At 41.0% G+C, this 18,784-nt stretch overlaps 1 long non-coding RNA gene across 1 annotated transcript; it reads right to left on the bottom strand.

The window, feature by feature from the left end:
• Positions 1 to 1,051: 1,051 nt before the first annotated feature.
• On the bottom strand, positions 1,052 to 9,088 carry LOC308476299. The gene is made up of 3 exons (XR_013985838.1): positions 8,900 to 9,088; positions 4,130 to 4,218; positions 1,052 to 1,146 (listed from the first exon to the last, which is right to left on the bottom strand). It is a non-coding gene; the product is annotated as an uncharacterized lncRNA (long non-coding RNA).
• Positions 9,089 to 18,784: the final 9,696 nt, after the last annotated feature.

Consider the following 18,784-nt stretch of genomic DNA (forward strand, 5'->3'; position numbering starts at 1 on the left):
AGGATAGGCTGGTCATCGATGTCATCCATGCACAGGCAACCTCTGGGATATTTGACTGCAATGTGCTCTATGTGGGGTTAGTCTGAAGCTGCAGTTGGTGCAAAAATGTGGTGGCTCAACTGCTCACTGTGGCAGCATATTGCCATCAGGTTGCTCTGCTGTTGGAAAAATTGCCCTAGCTGCCAATTAGCTACTGGGCTAAGTTCAAGGTGTTGGTTTTGATGTATAAAGCTCTATATAGCTTGGGGCCTGAAAGACCATCTCACCCCTTATATACCCAATCGATCACTGAGCTCCGCAGGCCAGGGCCTTCTGAAAATGCAATCTCATCAGAAAGGTTATGCAGGAATTGGGCTTTTAGTGTTGTGGCACCTACCCTTTGGAGTTCCCTTCTATTAAATGTTAGACAGGCACTGTCTTTGTCATCTTTCTGATACCTACTAAAGACTTTCTTCTTCCAACAAGCTTTATACGCTGAGATCTTTCCCAGTCTGCATCAATACTGGGATTATTTTAAATATGTTTTTATTGATTTTTATCTCTTGTTGTTTGCCAGCCTGGTCTCCTTTAGGAGGAAGGGCAGGATATAAATTAAACAAACAAACAAACTTTATTAAAGGAAAATGGCATAAAATGATCACTACCTAGGTCAGTGTAGAGGGAGGGAATGTTGCCCTTCTTATTAAGATTCCCATAGGATGCACCAAGCAAAGCCTCTCAAGAGACGTCATGCATATCTGTGAATTATGCTTTGGTAGGGCTTAGAAAGAGTTAAGGAGCAAAAGCTCTGTTCCATCAATAAAGTTAACACTCCTGCATTTCCCAATTTCACACACTAAATGAAAATAACTTATATTTTTGCACAATCAGAAATTACAGCATAGAGGCTACATCACATATACCCATTTGTTCCTCAGTGGCAAAAAATTTTAATTGTAGCCTTGAAACGCAGAAATGAAAGTTATAGAAATAGCGAAACCAATCATCTTGTGCAGAAAGCTGAGGGCATTTCTAAAGTTCAAGAAGCTTTTCAAAAAAGGTAAAATGAATGTAATCTTTAGAGGAAATGTCAATTTTATTCTGGGCAACTGCAGTCGAAACATAAGGGTTTTAGCTGGAATGGCAAAGGACTCTGCACGGAGAAAACTAAAAGGAGAAAATAGTAATACAGGAAAAAGGTTAACATCTTGACATTAAATTATGGTTTTACTAAAACTCACAGTATACTTATTTTTTTATAATCAGGTACCAGTGACTAGTGTGGCAGGTAATAAAACAATAAAAGGAAAAAAAGAGTACATTTATCTGTCAATCTTTTGGTTCGCTGGTACTCTGTAGGAAACCTAAATATACAGCCCTTTGAACTATGTTAAATGGCTGTCAGCCTGATACACAAAGTCCACTAAAGCTTGAAGTACTTTTATTAAAGCCAATGGGACTTGCATCACATTAAATCCAGATTCCAGGCCTAGCTAAGTTGTGGGTTGGGCTGCCTACAAAGGTAAAAAAGATGTGGCCCTTGCATTGTTTCAAAATAGATGTTCCCTTCCATATTCAGTGGCATTAAACATGTTCATTAATTTATTTTTGCTATGCTAACTCAGTACAGCCATAGGTGATGCTCAGTTACACGTTGCTTGAGTTTTTCTTTCTCTCTTAAACAATGAAGGCACAGAGGCAAAAAGGCAGAGTAAAAGATTTCTCAATCCTTTCAGCTTCTTTTCTAAAAATGCTTCCCCTCCCCAGCTGATTGTTGAGATTGCAATGCAAAGGGCTCTGCAAAAACAGGTCATCTGACCTCATTGTGACATCAGGTGGTTGACAGATAGATGCTCCCACCCTCTTGTCAAATTTGGTCTGGGGTGTGGGGGCAATCTCTGGCCTGTTGGTCAGATCCAGTTCTCTACACCAGGCTTAACCCTTTAGGACCCGTTATGATCCTCATAAAAATTGCTGCTCCTCAGCTGCTGTTTGGAAAGGAAGCCTCTGTTGGTGCCAGAGAACAGGAAAAGAGAATGGTTCACAGACACACATTCAAAAGTAAATTCAGTCACCCAGGAAACACCTCTTAGTTCTACCCTATATGCTAAAAATTGCTTTCATATTAATATGGTAACAGAAACAACAATTGTCATGGCATAGCATAGGAATTCCCCTTATTTCCCAAGCAGTGGATACCACTGCTAATATGTTAGAAATTACTTAGCAGCTGCTCTGTTTGAACTCACCAGGACCAAGTGTACTCGTTAATTTCCTCCATGATGACTTTATTTGGTTATTATTGCATAGAAGTCATTTTGACAATTGAACGGCATGGAAGTGGAAGAAGAAGAAGAAGAAGAAGAAGAAGAAGAAGAAGAAGAAGAGGAGGAGGAGGAGGAGGAGGAGGAGGAGGAGGAGGAGGAGGAGGAGGGGCAGGAAACAGTAAACTATCTAGCAAGACTTGCCAGAAAGATCTTTCCAGTCAAAAGGAGAGTTCCCCCATCCATAGCTGTCAACTTACAGATTTGAAAATAAGGGACCAGCAGCCAAAATAAGGGACCTGCAGCCTCACCTGTTCTAGGCACTCCAGTCTTCCTGTCCTCCTGCAGTCTGGTCAAACTCATGCTGGGTAGCTTCGAGAACACCGTCCAACCAGCTTTGTAACCAGAGGTTCAACTGAATAGAATCTGGATCACATGCACCACAAGGCCTATGCAACCTCAACTTAAGATGGCTCCCTGGCCTGGCTTTGCACTGCAAAGTTTGCAGCAGCACGTGCAACAAAACGGCGTCCAGCATTCAAAAAACCCCTCAGCTTGCATTAACTAGCCACACACAAGGCATGCAAGCTCCACCCCCCCCCAGTCGTTCTTAGACTTCTTATTGGGTGAGCAACAAAGCCAAGCAACACAGTTGGAGCCTCCCTCCTCCCTGGCTGGCAGGGAGGGAGGGAGAGGAGCTGCTTCCTTTGAAATTTAAGGGACATCATTTAAGGGACATTTAAGGGACATTCATCAATAAGGGACAGCAGCGGGACATGGCGCTGGAATAAGGGACTGTCCCTTCAAATAAGGGACACTTGACACCTATGCCCCCATCAACTGGAGCAGCTAGTGAGGCAGGGTGGGGTGGCAGCTCTTACTATGTAATTGTAACTCACCACTAGAAAAAGTCACATTTCAGCTCCAGCCCTATACACCTTTACCTTGGGGAAAGCTGGAAGGAGGAATACAGTAGGATTTACTCACCCCCCCCCAAAAAAAACCCTATACATGACAGGATTGCATTGTTATGCATGTAAGGAAAACTTGACAATACAGGCAGCAGCTACTGATATGCAATTGCCGACATATGGGTCCTTTTGACCTGGAAGCGAGCAGAATGGGGGTGGAACAGAATGGGTTGGAATGGGGCAGGGCACACTTATATGCTTACGCATGCGGGGGCAAGGAACAAAAACCTCACGCAAAATGGTCACTGCCTGCACAATGTCAAGAAGAGGTTCTATTATGTGGTGTGGCTTGATTTGCTTCCAGACACAGTGAAATACCCACTTTTGTCACCACTTCATATTTCAATCAAATAAACATGTATTAATTTTATAGAGTGTTTTTGTATCTCTGAACTTATCTTCATTTCTCTTCATGTGCACCTGTCCTCCTTAACAGCCAACTGCCTACATATTATATAGCTTCCCTTTATCTAATCCACCAACAAACTGATCCTGCTTACTAGGCCAATATCCCCCTTTGTTCTTCCAAAAGAGAAGGCAAAGTCCCTGCTTAATAGCACCGCTCATTCCCCTGCCCTCCACCATGTTGTTTTAAGTGGCCCATGGTGGATGGGTGGGTGGGTGTTCACAGTGTTTTGACTGCTGCCCGAACCAATTAATGTGGACTTCTGCTTGATAGCCTCAACTTCAGCAACCAGCTGAAAAGATTACAACTATTCTGTGGTAACTCTTCGTCATGTTTAGCTTACTGCTATTATAAAACTATTAAAGAAATAGTGTGTGGTAATTAACATTTAATTATTTACTCCTTTGTAGCAATCATTAGTATTTAGAAGTAGCTAACTATGCAGCACCGAGAAAAACCATGATCATTAATACTCTTCTAATTATTTCTTTGTTCAATAATGTACTCACTTATTACTGCTTCCGTAGATCTCTCATCAAATCATTGTCCTGTAGCTGGCCCCTCCTGCCTAAACTTTTCACCGTATTTAGGTCTGTACCTAAAAAAAGCCATTTATTACCATAAACAAAGGGGTAAGGAACCTTTTTCAGGCTGAGGGCCACACTTGATAACCTTCTGAGAGTCATATTCTAGAGGCAAAAATGGACAAAGCAAGGGATGTAAATTTTACCATTGTACTGTAGACTTATTTGTATGCATACTCTTCCCTGCCTTCCAACCATGGAAGTGAGAGGTATTATCAGTCCTTGTATTTGAGGTTCCACACCTTTGCCACAAAGTCTATGACCAAATATAGTTGGTTATTTCTCCCATTGTCACTGGCACTAGGACATGTGGAGTCATATAAGATTCAAATGCCTTGCATATAGTTCAGCAGCATCTGGAAGGCTGCAAGCTTCCTGTCGCTAGCCTAGTAAACGATCTCCTCACCCAGTTTTCCCATTTAACTCATGAACTAGATGGTTTTAACCTACACCGAAGTGTTATTCATATTTCATCTGTCTTAAAGCTAATGTTACAACATGAAAGCAGAACACTTAGCAGTATTATAAGCTTGACTCTTTGCAAGCTAATTGCTTTGCGTGTCTCTGGGTAGATCTCAGTGACAAGCAAAGGGCAATTGCTCATGCCATTTGCATTTAGCATGGTGTTAGGAAGATGATGGCAAAATAGATTCAAGATCACACAGATGACAGCACATGGGGCCCTGGAAATGAGCCATCTGAATGAGGCAAAGTAGAGTGAGGAAGGACCTGCAGCCATATAACTGCATAGGAACACAGGAAGCGGCCTTATATCGAGTTCCATCTAGTTCAATACAGCCTAGCAGTGCTATTGACTGGCAATGGTTCTTCAAGATTTCACAGCCCTGCCTGGAGAAAGAAACAGTGGGGACTGGACCTAGGATCTTCTGCATGCAATGTTCAACCATTGAGCTGCAGACCATGCCTAAATGTCACAATCCATCTTTGTACAAAAGTGCATGATTGTTCAGGGTAACCTGGTGGAGGACTATAGGGCACTATTCTGCATGTAACTGACTGAAAGCAAGCAAGGGGGGGGGAGGATTGTGCTTGCGTTTGTTTGTTTGTTTGTTTGTTTGTTTGCTTGCTTGCTTGCTTGCTTGCTTGCTTGCTTGCTTGCTTGCTTGCTTGTTTTTAAGAATCATTTGTAATGTAGATGTTCCAAGTCTAATGAAAATACTCTTTCATTCTTTCACTACTAGAAAGTATATTGATTTAATAAAAACCACAGACATGTAACTTCAATATCATCATCTCTATTTACATTTAAAATTAGCTGACTATTTATTTTTAACATATGGTAAGCGCATCACACACACACAACACATGGACTGTAAGAAACAAAGGGCTTTGCAGACCCCTTTTGTCAGAGTTCTCTGTCTGTCTGTCTGCCTCTCCCCCTCCCTCCCTCTCTCTTTCTCCTGCTGCCCCTAAGTTAATTTCTTTTCAGCATACAATGCCTCATTTCAAAGAAAAATTAACTTGGTCATGAGAAATAGATAATGATGAAAAATGCTAAGACAGAAGTTGAGATGGTCCCTTCAGCTCTCTGAATATAATGAACTATGAATGAGGTGTAAAATTAATTACTATTAATGGTAAGGCATGGTGTGAATCTTATCAGTAACCATTCAGCTCAGTTTTAGAGCACCTCAGCCTTTTACAAGAGACGTTTTGCAAACAAGACTATTTGAAGCCTTTTTAGAAATGGTTGTATGTATGTATGAGTCAATGAGTGCTAACTATTCATTGGCATTTTATTGTATAAGTATAACATCAATTCAACCTGTTTTTTTTAAAAGTACTATCATCATGATGATATTGGTTTAACTCTACCAGTGCAGTGTAAAAAAAGAGAAAGGCTGTTGGGCTTATGGTGGGGAAGGACTGCAACTTAGCTGGAATTCTTTGCTCACATCTTGTCTCACTCTCTGAAGAAGTTGTAATATTATGCTGGCAGAAAAGTTGGTATAACTTAAAATACTCCCATAGCATTCAATGGACAGCCCAAAATCATTGCCATACCACTTCCACAGAATCCTAACATCCACCCTGACAACTGTGAAGGGGAAAAGATTCTGATTAAGCCAACAAACATAAACCCTGCTGGATCAGACCAGAAGTCTATCTATTCCTGCATCCGATTATCTACTGATTCTGCACAATCATGGGTAGAACGATGGAGTCAGATCTGGTTGGCTTCCTGACACAGTGTTGATCTCCAACACGACAGCAGGAACTGTTTTATGAACAGCTCTGAATTAGCTTTTGGACATCACGCAGTCTGAAGGGAGGCACTTCTGCATCATTATGTTTTCTCCATGGGGACAGGACTCTTTGGCTTTTGTGTGGATGGAATATAAAAGAGTTGCATCCATTGTCCACACACTTTTGTCGCTAGCCCTGCCTACCACTGGCATGCGGCTCATGCAATTTCCTAAAACGGGATGTGTGGCCCTTTGGATGAAAAAGTCCCCATCTCCCCCCTGCCATACCCATTTACTAGGGACTAAGCTCCACTGAACTGGGTGAGACTTACCGGTACTTCTTAATAGATATGTATAGGACTGTGCTGTTAGTTGCTGTAGGGTTTGGTTTATGAAGGATGGCTGTAGCTTGGCTAAATGTTTATATTAGTTTCAAAATAGTCCATTGGTTTCAATATTTCCACTTTCAACCTCATTAAGCTATCATTCTAACCTAAAAGTTTGTGTTTCTGTGTGTTTATTTAAAGAAATGTGGTACATGGCTATATAAGCTAACCTATAACTGCAGGCTTCCTAATTATGTGATACTGAGCAGGACTGGACCTGTAAGGGTGTTGTCTCAAAATACTTTATTTTTCACAGAATTTTTGTCTTCATAAGCCTGTAACCTACTTGAGGTCTGATCACAGAACCTAAACATTAATACTGGTAATTTTGCCTGGTGAAACTGAATTTAGATCTAATTATAGATCAGGAAGCAGAGTCAGAATATTTATTTCCAGCTATTACTTTCTAATACTAAATTTACCTGCTTGCTAATGAGCTGATTTAGCAGTAATATGCAAATATTTCATTTCATGAATGTGGATGGGGACACATGAGACTGGGACATATTTTATGTACACAAACAAGCACTGTGTGGAATATGTATTTGGAAGCCTGTGTAATCTTGAACTTCGGGACCTACAGTAATGTTTCAAATAGGATTTTCCATATCATGGGTGTTGGCAGAGATCTCCAGTGTCCAGTGTCATTCTGCTACTTTGTCAGATTTTAGAAACTTCTGGGGCAAATTAATTCCTGTACACAAGACTTTACTTCCAAACAAAAGCCTGTCCCATTTGTTTCTAAAATTAGGTGTTACAATTTGCTTAGCAACCACGGAATGCCATGCATCATATACCACCTGTGGTCTTACAGGTCTATACTGTTCAGTAGCCATTGGCCCTGCTAGCTGGGCATGATGAAAGTTAGGATTCCAGCTACTAGGCTGAGAACACCACACTGAAAGGCACATGACTTCCCACAAAGAATTCTGAAAACTGTGTCTGGGAATTGAAGCTCTGTGAGGGGTAAAATGCAGTTCTGTGGATTCTTAGGAGAAGTAATGTGCTTTAAGCATGCAACATGGACAGATCCTAAGTCTGGAAGGCCCAACCCACTGTGTAATATTTTGTGACTTTGATATAAGATTTGGTATTTCAGTCCTGATAACTTCTTAAGTCATCAACATCCACTCCTTTGTCCTGTCCCTTAGGTATGAATATATACGTTTGTCAGTCTAATCTGAATGTTGGAACACCTCATTAAGCGGTTTCTTGATTAGGGTACTTAAGCAGTATGCCCATCTTACGTTAGTATCTGTATTGGTCTCTGCGTGTAATGATTTAATCAGGGTGCTTTTTCTAAACAATAACCCTAACAATTAATACTGGTATCCTAAAATTCTGATAGCTGTTAGCTGATGTTAAGATCTATAACATTCACCACAATGGTTATCCATGTTAACTTTCTTGTTTGTGATTACACCATTTTCATTATGTTTAAGAGTCTTTCTACAGACACATAGCATATGGTATAGGCAGAGGAGATGAGCCTTTGATGTAGAGAACATTTTTAAAAAAAACATGTTAAATTGCAATTACACTGTTGTGTTGGTAGCAGGTGATTGGGCCCCAAAGATAAGCGTATTCAACTGCATACAGTATTAACACTACTCGGTAAAATGAATTGGTAGAAAGGACACTGCAGTGGTCCCCCACCCCCATGATGTCATATTGCATAAGACATTTGAAATAAACTTTTCACATTATCTAGAGCATGGCAGACACGACACAGAATCACTTAGGCAAATCCTGGAGAGGTTTTTATTCACTGGGAGAACATTCTGCCCATATCCACCATCAGATTTGAAACTGCAGATGGTAAATCACATATTGCAATGAGCTTTGGCAAAGCTTTAGGAATTTCTTGCTGGCATCATCCATGCATCTCTCAGGAATGATAATTAAAAATTAAAAGTATCTGTCCAGAAATACCATAATGCTAGCATGTAACATAGACCGGTGCACTTGGAGAAATTCAGTGTGAAAAATCAGGCTACTGTGACTAAAAAAGAAAGCAAGCTAGTATACAAAACTAACAGTTGGAAGCTACATTTCCCTTGTATCCCTAGGCAACTATAAATTGTGGCAGAAAGTAATTTTACCTCTCTTCCTCATGTTGCCATCCATGGAGTCGGGAAAAGTAAGTTTGGATTAACCACTTTTTTGCTGTATCACAATCAAGTTCTTCTTCTTCTTCTTCTTCTTCTTCTTCTTCTTCTTCTTCTTCTTCTTCTTCTAGAAATTCAAAGCTTTGCTGAGCGTTTTGAATATTAACCCATGCCTTTTCACAAGTGTAGTAGTAACTATGGCTCCTGGACAACACTCAGGAGACACATTGGGTCACCCTTTCCATTGGTGGAAAAAGAGCTTTAAACCTCAGAAAGGGGTGCCCTGTGCCACACCAAAATTTGGCAACCCCGCCTCTCACACTCCATTTTAAATTATAGTTGTGGTGCCCCTGAGGCTCTGCGCCAAGATTCCTCTTTCCTGAAAATTTCTGTGGCCCCTGTCCTATCAGTGTTGGAGCACCAATGTTGGTGGGGCTGAAAAGGGGGGATTCCATGGGTGGGTTGGAAGTATGCCCAGGTAGACCAGAGGAAGGACTGGTTGTGAATAATTCAATGCCTTCCCAATCCCTTGACTTGCCCCCAAATCAGGGGTTAACTTATCCCAAGACCTGGAAATGGTGTAGCTTGGTCCTTTTTATTTCCAACAGGATAGAAATAGTTAAGGAAACAAACCTGGGGAAAGAGAGATTAGCGCAAGAATGCCCCTCCATTCTCACATGCAAGATCCTGGCACGACACTGGGTGAAGTTAACCTCCTCTCTTGATGTCAGTGTTCTTTGTAGATGGAAGGCAAAGAAAGGCCTCCTTGGACTGCAATGGCAGTGAGAATTATACTGTGCTGAGAGAGCTGGACAGGGGAATGTCTTCTGGGGATCTCCCTCCACATGAGCAACTGCCCATGGAGCAATGGCTTCTGCTCACAGTAGTTTTAAAACTTGGACCCAGGTTTTTCAAACTTGATCATGATTAGAAATTCATTATATTTACAACTAGAAAAGATATAAACCCAACTCCAAAAAGCAGAGTTACCTTGGTTAATTTGTTTACTATATTTACTAGGGAATAAGGAGCAGTCAAATCTGAGTCACTGCTGTTTTTGTTATTTTTAAAAGTTGATAGAATGCAATAGCCACCAGGTCCCCTTGTAAGTGGTGAGTTGCATGGAAAAATTTACCTACAGAGCACAATAATATAATTGAGGGGGATTGTGTGGGTGTTACAGATTACCTTTTCTCTCTCTCAATGTTTATATATTTGTATTTCCTTCTCTCTCTCTCTCAATGCTTACATATTTGCTTGTTATTGCTCTTTCTTTCTTTCTTTCTTTCGCAAGACAACTTAGGGGACAGGAGTTCAAAATGTTGCACTTGTACTAAATATGCAATGAATAATTTAATGCACTTTGTCTCCAGTAGCAGCAAGAATAACACGAGGCTGCTCTTTTGAAGTACCTGCTAGCTGGTGGCTGGTTTCTGTGACCCTGACTTCCCCTCCGAGTACATTTGCTTGCAAATGATACTTGGCAAAAGGGAAAGCTGCAGAATCAAACCATCATGGAGTTAGCTCACTCTCCTCAAGGTGGAATTTAACTATGGAATATGCCATTCCATAGTTGGTGGAATGGGAAAGTCATGCTTGTGCATAAAGTTCCTTCTTTTAAGGCTAGCAGTGTTCGAATCCCCGCTTCTGTTTTTTCAATACATGGATTCTAGTCAAGTGCCCTTCAGTATGAAGGTGTTCCATAGAGAGCCATGCCACCACTAGATCAGCATGCTGAGCACATGCAAAGGAAGGAAGGACTTCCATATTATTAATAGTTGAATGGCAGGATTTTGAGCAGATGACCTACACTTTGGCATCAGTTTAAAACTGTGTTTCTAAAATTAGCAACCTCTCATCTTCTTGTTAAAGTGTAATTCATCGCCTCTGAGACAGCAGCTGAAGAGATGTCGTATAAGCCCCCCCCCCCCCCGGTATCATTTCATGTGTTGGCAGACCATCAGGTCCAATGACTAGGTGCAATTTTAACTTTCTGAAGTGATCCAGAAAATAGAAGCAAGATAGTGTGCTTGGATAGGTGGTCAATGAAGGAAATACAATGAGCTATAATATATTTCAGAGGTATCATTTACAATCATGTCTATTGTATTCAACAGATAAAAGTATCTCTCCTCCCAATGTTGCACCATCCCAAGAGAGACCTGACTCACTGCTGGTGGTACTGTAGCCTCTGATTTAGATGCCATGAGATTTAAGGGAAAAGGTAGACCACCTAAAGTGTGTTCCTCATCAGCCTGGAAAGCAATGAGAAACGGGGTGCCACGGAATACTGTCCTGATGCTGTTGCTTGTAAACATCTTTATAAATGACTTGGATGGCCATGTATCAGGGATGCTGTAGTAGCAGGAGATCTTTGGGGTCTCTTCCAGCTCTCTGATTCTGTGATCCATGGCCTCTCATGTGGTATCAGGACTTTTCATCATACCTATGAGTATTTACAAAGCGGTCATGGTATATAACAAAAATAATCATATTTGTCAGGTGCATTGTGTGAGAATGTCAAGTTTCCCTACCTATCAAGATTTGTCACTGCATTCTCCTGTGATGTACCAATAGTAAAATTTGATGATATATGGATTTTTCAGGACACTGCCATAATTTGCATAATTTGCAATTTACCAGATTGTCCTACCTTAATGACAATGTCCTCTGGCTAAGAGATTAATAATAGCTAAACCTGACATTGCATTGTGGCGGTTCCCTCACTGCAAGAAGTGAAGTTATGAGGAACAAGGCAGAGGACCTTCTCGGTAGTGGCCATCAGATGTCAAAGAGATAAACAACTATACAGCTTTTAGAAGACATCTGAAGGCAGCCCTGTATGGGGAAGTTTTTAATGGTTGGTGTTTTATTATGCTTTTATATTTGTTGGAAGCCACCCAAAGTGTCTGGGGAAACCCTGTCAGATGGGTGGAGTACAAATAATAAAATTATTATTATTAATTTTGGAGTTAGCTTGGGTGCAGTATAGAAGCTAAGAGTGTGAGCAATGAGACATAAGCCCTATGAAGTGCAATGAAAACACATGAAAGGCCACACTAAGTACAAGAGTATCTGCTTTGCACGTAGAAGGTTTTTTAAAAAAAATATTTTTTATTGAATTTTTGAATTATAACAACAAATCTTCCACAAATCTTAATTGAACAATTTATATATCCATCTCTCCCCTCCCCCCTCTTTGGTTTCCTCCGTATTTCCATATTGATTTATTAAACAATTTCTATACCCTGCTGGTTTTACCTCTTATATAGTTGTGAAAGTTTAGTTAAAACCTGCCAATGGGTCCAAATCTTTATACTGTCTTTTTATATAGTTTATAAATGGTTCCCACTCCTTTTTGAAATCGATGTTGTCTTTCTCGTGTATCCTGTCAGCTTAGCCAACTCTGCGTAGTCCATAAGCTTAACTTGCCATTCTTCCTTTGTTGGCGTTTTCTCTGTTTTCCATACTTGTGCTAATAAAATTCTTGCTGCTGTTGTCGCATACATAAACAATCTCCAGTTTCCTTCTCCTATATCATGAGAAGATCCCAGGTTCAATCCCAAGCATTTCAGACCCCCTTCAGTGTAAACAATGCTGAACTAGATGGACCAATATATAGGAAGTTTCCTATGTTCCATGTGAGCAATGGGTCTGGGGATGAGCATACAATACCAGCTTTGTGCTTCCTTCATCATGCTCCTTACCTTCAACTTGTGGAGGAGGGCGACTGTGTGAAGCAGAGTCTTCTGTATTCTTAGAGGCTCTGGGGAAGCTGTGATCCTCCAGATGTGGTTGGACTCTCAGTAGCCTCAGCCAGCATCATCAATGGGCAGGGATGAGGGGAGTTGCAGCCCAACAACATCTAGTGGGTGACAGGTTCCTCATCCTGCTTGTTGATTTCACCTGCATAGGCTAGAAATCTTATACTTTGCCTCAGCCATAAACTATTAGCAAACCACTGTTCTATTTTAGTAGCCTTTCACATGGATTTATGGGGATAATAACAACTTTCATAACTTGCAAGCTGTGCCATACTGAGTCAGACCAATTGTCCACCTAGCTCAGGGTGGTCTACCCTGACTGGCAATGGATGCCAGGATCTCAAAAAAGTTTCCCTCTGTCTTACCCAGAGATTGAATCTGCAGCTTTTTGCATGCAAAGCACGTGCTCCACTACTGAGCTATGGCCCTTCCCCATGTGTTGGGAGATGATATTATGCCAATCATAAAACACTGAAAGGTCATTTTTATAATCAAGAGCATGTGAATGGAGGGGATTTCCCAGTTGATATATTAAGAACACTCTCTTCAATCTTGAAATTGTTTGGCCTGGTTTATAAAGTCCCTACATCATGCTTACAAGAATATCTGATAACTCTGTGGCTTTTCTGAGTTTTAAGACAAAGTATAGACCCTATACTTTCAGCACTGAGATTCTCTTTGAACTTATTAAAGGCTTTACTCATGAAACAATGGCATTGGTTACTAATAAAGGACCACAGATTTATAGGATTTAGCCTTAATACATGAATAAAAGAATTTTCCCTGGTTGCTCAGCTGTAAAATACTCCATAGTTTTGAATTACACACAGCTGCATTGTGAACTCAAACTCTGAAGAGAGCTCGTAAGGGTATTTCTGAAATCAATGGCAACATGGCTGTCCATGCTGTATGTCAATATTGATTTGGTCTTCACATGGTTATCTTTCTGATTGACAGAATAATTGGTTCTTACCTATAAGGTATATGAAAGTACCATTTATGCCCGAACATGTGAAACTTCCCCTTTTCTTCTGCAGCAACCAATATACCCTCATCCTGGAATATATGCAGATTTCCGAGCGATAGATTCGATCTCCATAGAATAGTATGAATCACTGTAATAGATATACATTTTAAAAGTTTCTTTTTGAAATGCTGACCTGGATGTGGAAGCTCATGGCTAAGTACCTAATGGCTTAGCCACGGGTTTCCCAACCAAAAGTAAATCTGTCAAGAGTATAGGTTCCTTTTCTCCTGGCTGACTTGAATGTTTGGAGAGAAAAACCTGCCACTCTTTTTATTGCCTCTAACCCCTGTATGAAATCATCCATTGCTTTATAGTTCAGATCAATTCAAACAATTTAAGGCATGGGAAGGGGGAGGGCATTTGCAGAATTGGAGCTATTTACACCATTGTACTGTGCTGCAAAGAGGGACGCGGGTGGTGCTGTGGGTTAAACCACAGAGCCTAGGGCTTGCTGATCGGAAGGTTGGCGGTTCGAATCTCTGCGATGGGGTGAGCTCCCGTTGCTCGTTCCCTGCTCCTGCCAACCTAGCAGTTCGAAAGCACGTCAAAGTGCAAGTAGATAAATAGGTACCGCTCCTGCGGGAAGGTAAACAGCCTTTCCGTGTGCTGCTCTGGTTTGCCAGAAGCGGCTTAGTCATGCTGGTCACATGACCTGGAAGCTGTACGCCGGCTCCCTCGGCCAATAAAGCGAGATGAGCGCCACAATCCCAGAGTTGGCCACGACTGGACCTAATGGTCAGGGGTCCCTTTACCTTTACTTACTGTACTGCAAATTACAAGAAGAAGAAGAAGAATGGTTTGGATTTGATATCCCGCCATTCACTCCCTTTTAAGGAGTCTCAAAGCGGCTAACATTCTCCTTTCCCTTCCTCCCCCACAACAAACACTCTGTGAGGTGAGTGGGGCTGAGAGACTTCAGAGAAGTGTGACTGGCCAAAGGTCACCCAGCAGCTGCATGTGGAGGAGCGGAGACACGAACCCGGTTCCCCCGATTACGAGACTACCGTTCTTAACCACCGCTACACCACACTGGCTCTCACAAATGAACAACTTATGTGTAAATTGGATAACATCCTTTGTACATGGCAACAAATATATTAAATTCAGCACTTTTTGTCAATCCTTGCAGCAAGCTACTAGGTTGCTGATGTTATTTGAATAATTTTTTAAAATCTACATTAATTTACAGACGAAGGTGTCTTATCTGGTCTGGAATGTATAAACTATTGCTGGCTGACTCTGCTGGTATACTTGTCAGGCATGGGAAATATATCGGTAAGGGGGAGGGAGGAAAAAATGGACAAAGCATAGGAGAAAGCTTCATTCTACCCAAAGATTTAAAGACAATTCATTTAAATTGATTCTTAGGTGGTATCTGACTTCTCATACTCTGAGTAGGATAGCTCAACAATACCTGCCAAAACTGTACATTTTAGCATATTTGAGGTGTTTTGGAAGGCAGCTATTTATGAGCACCAATTGATTATGGGGCAGCTGTTGATACCAGGTCCACGTACTGCAATGCTGTCCATTTCTGATGATGGAGACAAAAAGATACTTTATAAGAGTTTGTTGGTATCTTTTTTTAAATTGCTGACTCTATGGTGGTATCCTAAAATTGGAAATTAGTAACAGCTAATTTAAAGGAGTGGCGGCATTCTCAAATCTGGGTGGTGACCCTTATGGAAAAACTTATACTTCGGTCAAGGAAATGGAAGAATCCAATTAATTTTTTAAAAAAAATATTATGTGAAATGGTTTTATTAATTATGTCCAGGCCAAAGAGCATGGTTGGATTTCTTAATCAACTCATGTTGCTTTATGGAGTGATATTACAGGCCGACAGTTAAAATAGTATTGATATGCTTGGCTCATTGATTACTTCTATAATGGTTCTCTGACTGCATCATTTGTGCTTATTTATTGGTGTGCTATGGATTGTGGGAGATTTTCTGTTGTCTACTTGTTTTGCTCTGACTTTTTATTGTTTCTTTGCCTGTTTTTCTTTGGTATGAAAAGTCTTAATAGGCTGTTCTTAAGTGTGTGGTGGGTGGGAATAAAGAATAGGTCCCATTGGGAAATACTGATGCATGCTCATAAAATGTCCTTTCAACTACGAATCTTACAGCTACAGATGGAAAGCATATCTGTAACAAGTATGCACTCTGCCCCAGCTTCTGCCAACCTAACAGTTCGAAAGCATACCAGTGCAAGTAGATAAATAGGTACTGCTGTGGCGGGAAGGTAAACACCATTTCCGTGCACTCTGGCACTCTTCATGGTGTCCCGTTGCACCAGAAGCGGTTTAGTCATGCTGGTCACATGACCTGGAAATCTGTCTGTGGACAAACGCCGGCTCCCTCAGCCTGAAGGGAGATGAGCGCCACAACCCCATAGTCACCTTTGACTGGACTTAACCGGCACAGCGCATTACCTGAAATTGACATAACGTTCAATAACATTTTCCATGGAATGTTCCATCGCATTGGGAGATAGGTATGTATAATATAATATGAAGTTTGGGGCCAGGCTACATCTTACTTGGGCACTATCTGTAATGCCCTTTAACATTTCTTTAAACAAAACACAGCCATGGAAGGCTGCAGTCAGGTGCAGTGGAGGGGTATGTGTATGTTTAACCATTTATCCATTTGCTGTTTCTTTTAAAAAACAAACCCTCCCACAACACCTCCTTTTCCCTCTGCAGGTGAAAGGATGCAGAATCTGGCCTCTCCCTTGCCACCCATGAAGTGACTAGCACATTTTGAGAGCAAAAACAGCCAGCAGGGAAAGAACTACAAAGTCTTTCCCCTATCAGCTCCCTCTACATCCTTTGATTCTGAATGCAGTGGATGCTTATTATAAAAAGAAAAGTAGGGGAAAAGGATGTTATACAGCGCTTGGGCTGTTAAGAGGTGGAAGGACTTGGGTGAGGATGCATTCTTGACATTCCCCAGAGCTTACACATCTATCTGGCTCTTTCTCTCTCTCTCTTCCTGATGAAAACATTGATAATCTTTCTCGCTATCCCTGTGCTTCTAGGACACAAAAGAGGCAGTGTGATATCTGTATTAAAATCTTGAAAATTGCAGCATCCTTATTATTACTGTCAGTGAAGACTGCCTGACAAAAGTCAGCTCTCAAAGGTATAGGGGACAGATGATCCAAGAAACTAGACACCACTAAAAAGCAGCATTCATACAAGGACTAAAAGATGTCCAGCTTGTAACTTGCCACTTATCTTCTTGCCTGGGGCAAGTAGCAATTGTCCCCAGGTGAGTACTTGAGTAGAAAACTATGCTATCCTTCAGAAGCTGAATTGTACTGAGCTGAGGAAGCACATGTGTAGGAGAAGCGAGGAGCAAGTTGGGATTGACATGCTAAAAAGATTTCTGTGTTGCTTATTGACACATGCTCCTTTGCTGGTCATGTACTGCAACTGGGCCACCAGAAAAAAATGTAGAACATTGAACCACAAGAGCAAAAACAAAAAGGAATCAAAGTGTGGGAGATCTTGCAGACATATGTTGCAGTTCTCCAGACAACTGAAATTTTGATTAACACAAATTACGGTAAGCTTCCTAACCGTGAAATAACTTCACAGCTTTGTTGCAGTGTCTATTTGATGGTATATACTCATTTGAAGTAACTAGCTGCTTCCTATAAAAGAAAGGAAGAACCAACTATCCATTCAGAATCTAAAATTATTACCACCAAGCCATTATCTAGAGCAGCAAGCCAAGGGCACATTGCCTTATCATTCATAATATCTCCCATGCAGCCCATGGGTTGTCCACCTGTGCTCTACGGTACAGTCTTATTTCTCTGCAAAAATATAAATGCTGCAGCGCAATCCTCACAGAAGTGTGTGGCATAAGCATTTCTCCTGCTTTCTCTTCCCCCTGAACACAGAGTTGGCATTGTAATTATCTGACTATAGTGATTTCCTGTTTGGAGGTGGGGAAGAAGACTAGATTCAGGATCCTCCTCCCCAAGACAGGTGATTACTGTTATTACATTTGACAGCACCAATCATAACCTTGTGCACAGGACCTGATCCAAAAAGCTAACATAGGTGTAACCTTCTCCTTTGCAAATACAGTAGTAGAGTTCTTACACGTAAAAAAGAAAAGTATCAAAGTAAGTAGAAGAGAAGGAAAGACAGATTCCATCTCAAATATGATGCATGAAATATAAGTAATGGGAAGATTAAAAGTAAGCATCTGGAATATGCAAGGAATTAATTATCTGCTTAAAAAGAGACCAGAATATCTAATATAGTTCTTTTACAAGGAACAACTCCCTTGAAGCAGAGCATATAACAGGCTGAAATGTGGTTCTCTCCTTCCATATTTCCACCAGCTACAATTTTAATCACCAAGAAACTCAATTTCCATCTAGGTGAAATAAAAATTGGATAAGGCAAAAAGGTGTGCCATGCTGCGAGTGCTGACAGATTCACAAGCTTTCACTGTAAGTAATATCCTTCTTTAGCAAGCTATTCTCAGCACTGCACCATCAAATATAATACTAAAAACAACAAAGAACCTTAACGACCAAAACTAAAGCTGGCATAAGGTTTCAGGGCCGGAGGCCACTTCATCATTTGCATGGAGTGGTCAACGAAGTGGAAGAAATATATGTGAGAATATAAAGAGAAGTGTAAAAAAAAAAGTTTTTATTAAGAGAAGTCAAGAGGTCAGGCATGAAAGCAGTTCCTCTGGCACAGCACTATGCAGAACAGCAATTATTACACTACCAAATCAAATGAACACAACATTCCATCTCTGAAACTTGATGTCTCAACAAGGCCCTGGGAGTGACCAGTTCATTACAGAAAGCAGTGTTTGCTTAAGCTATTGATCAAGTGATAACTATTAGCCACTAGCGGCTGCTAATCAGAACTGGGTCACACCAGTGCCAATTGATTGCAGCTAAAGGATCACTTTGAGCCCTACATCTCCAGGGGGTCCAAGCCCTCAGCCATATTCCTGTTGCTCATCTACAAATTGCTGCTGCTGATTTATAAATTTGTCTCCTCTGTTTACCCCAAGACAGCTGATAATGATGCTGTGAACTGCTGGAGCT

Source organism: Podarcis pityusensis, assembly GCF_964106645.2.
Source record: "Podarcis pityusensis genome assembly, chromosome: 4".
NCBI classification, from domain to species: Eukaryota; Metazoa; Chordata; class Lepidosauria; order Squamata; family Lacertidae; genus Podarcis; species Podarcis pityusensis.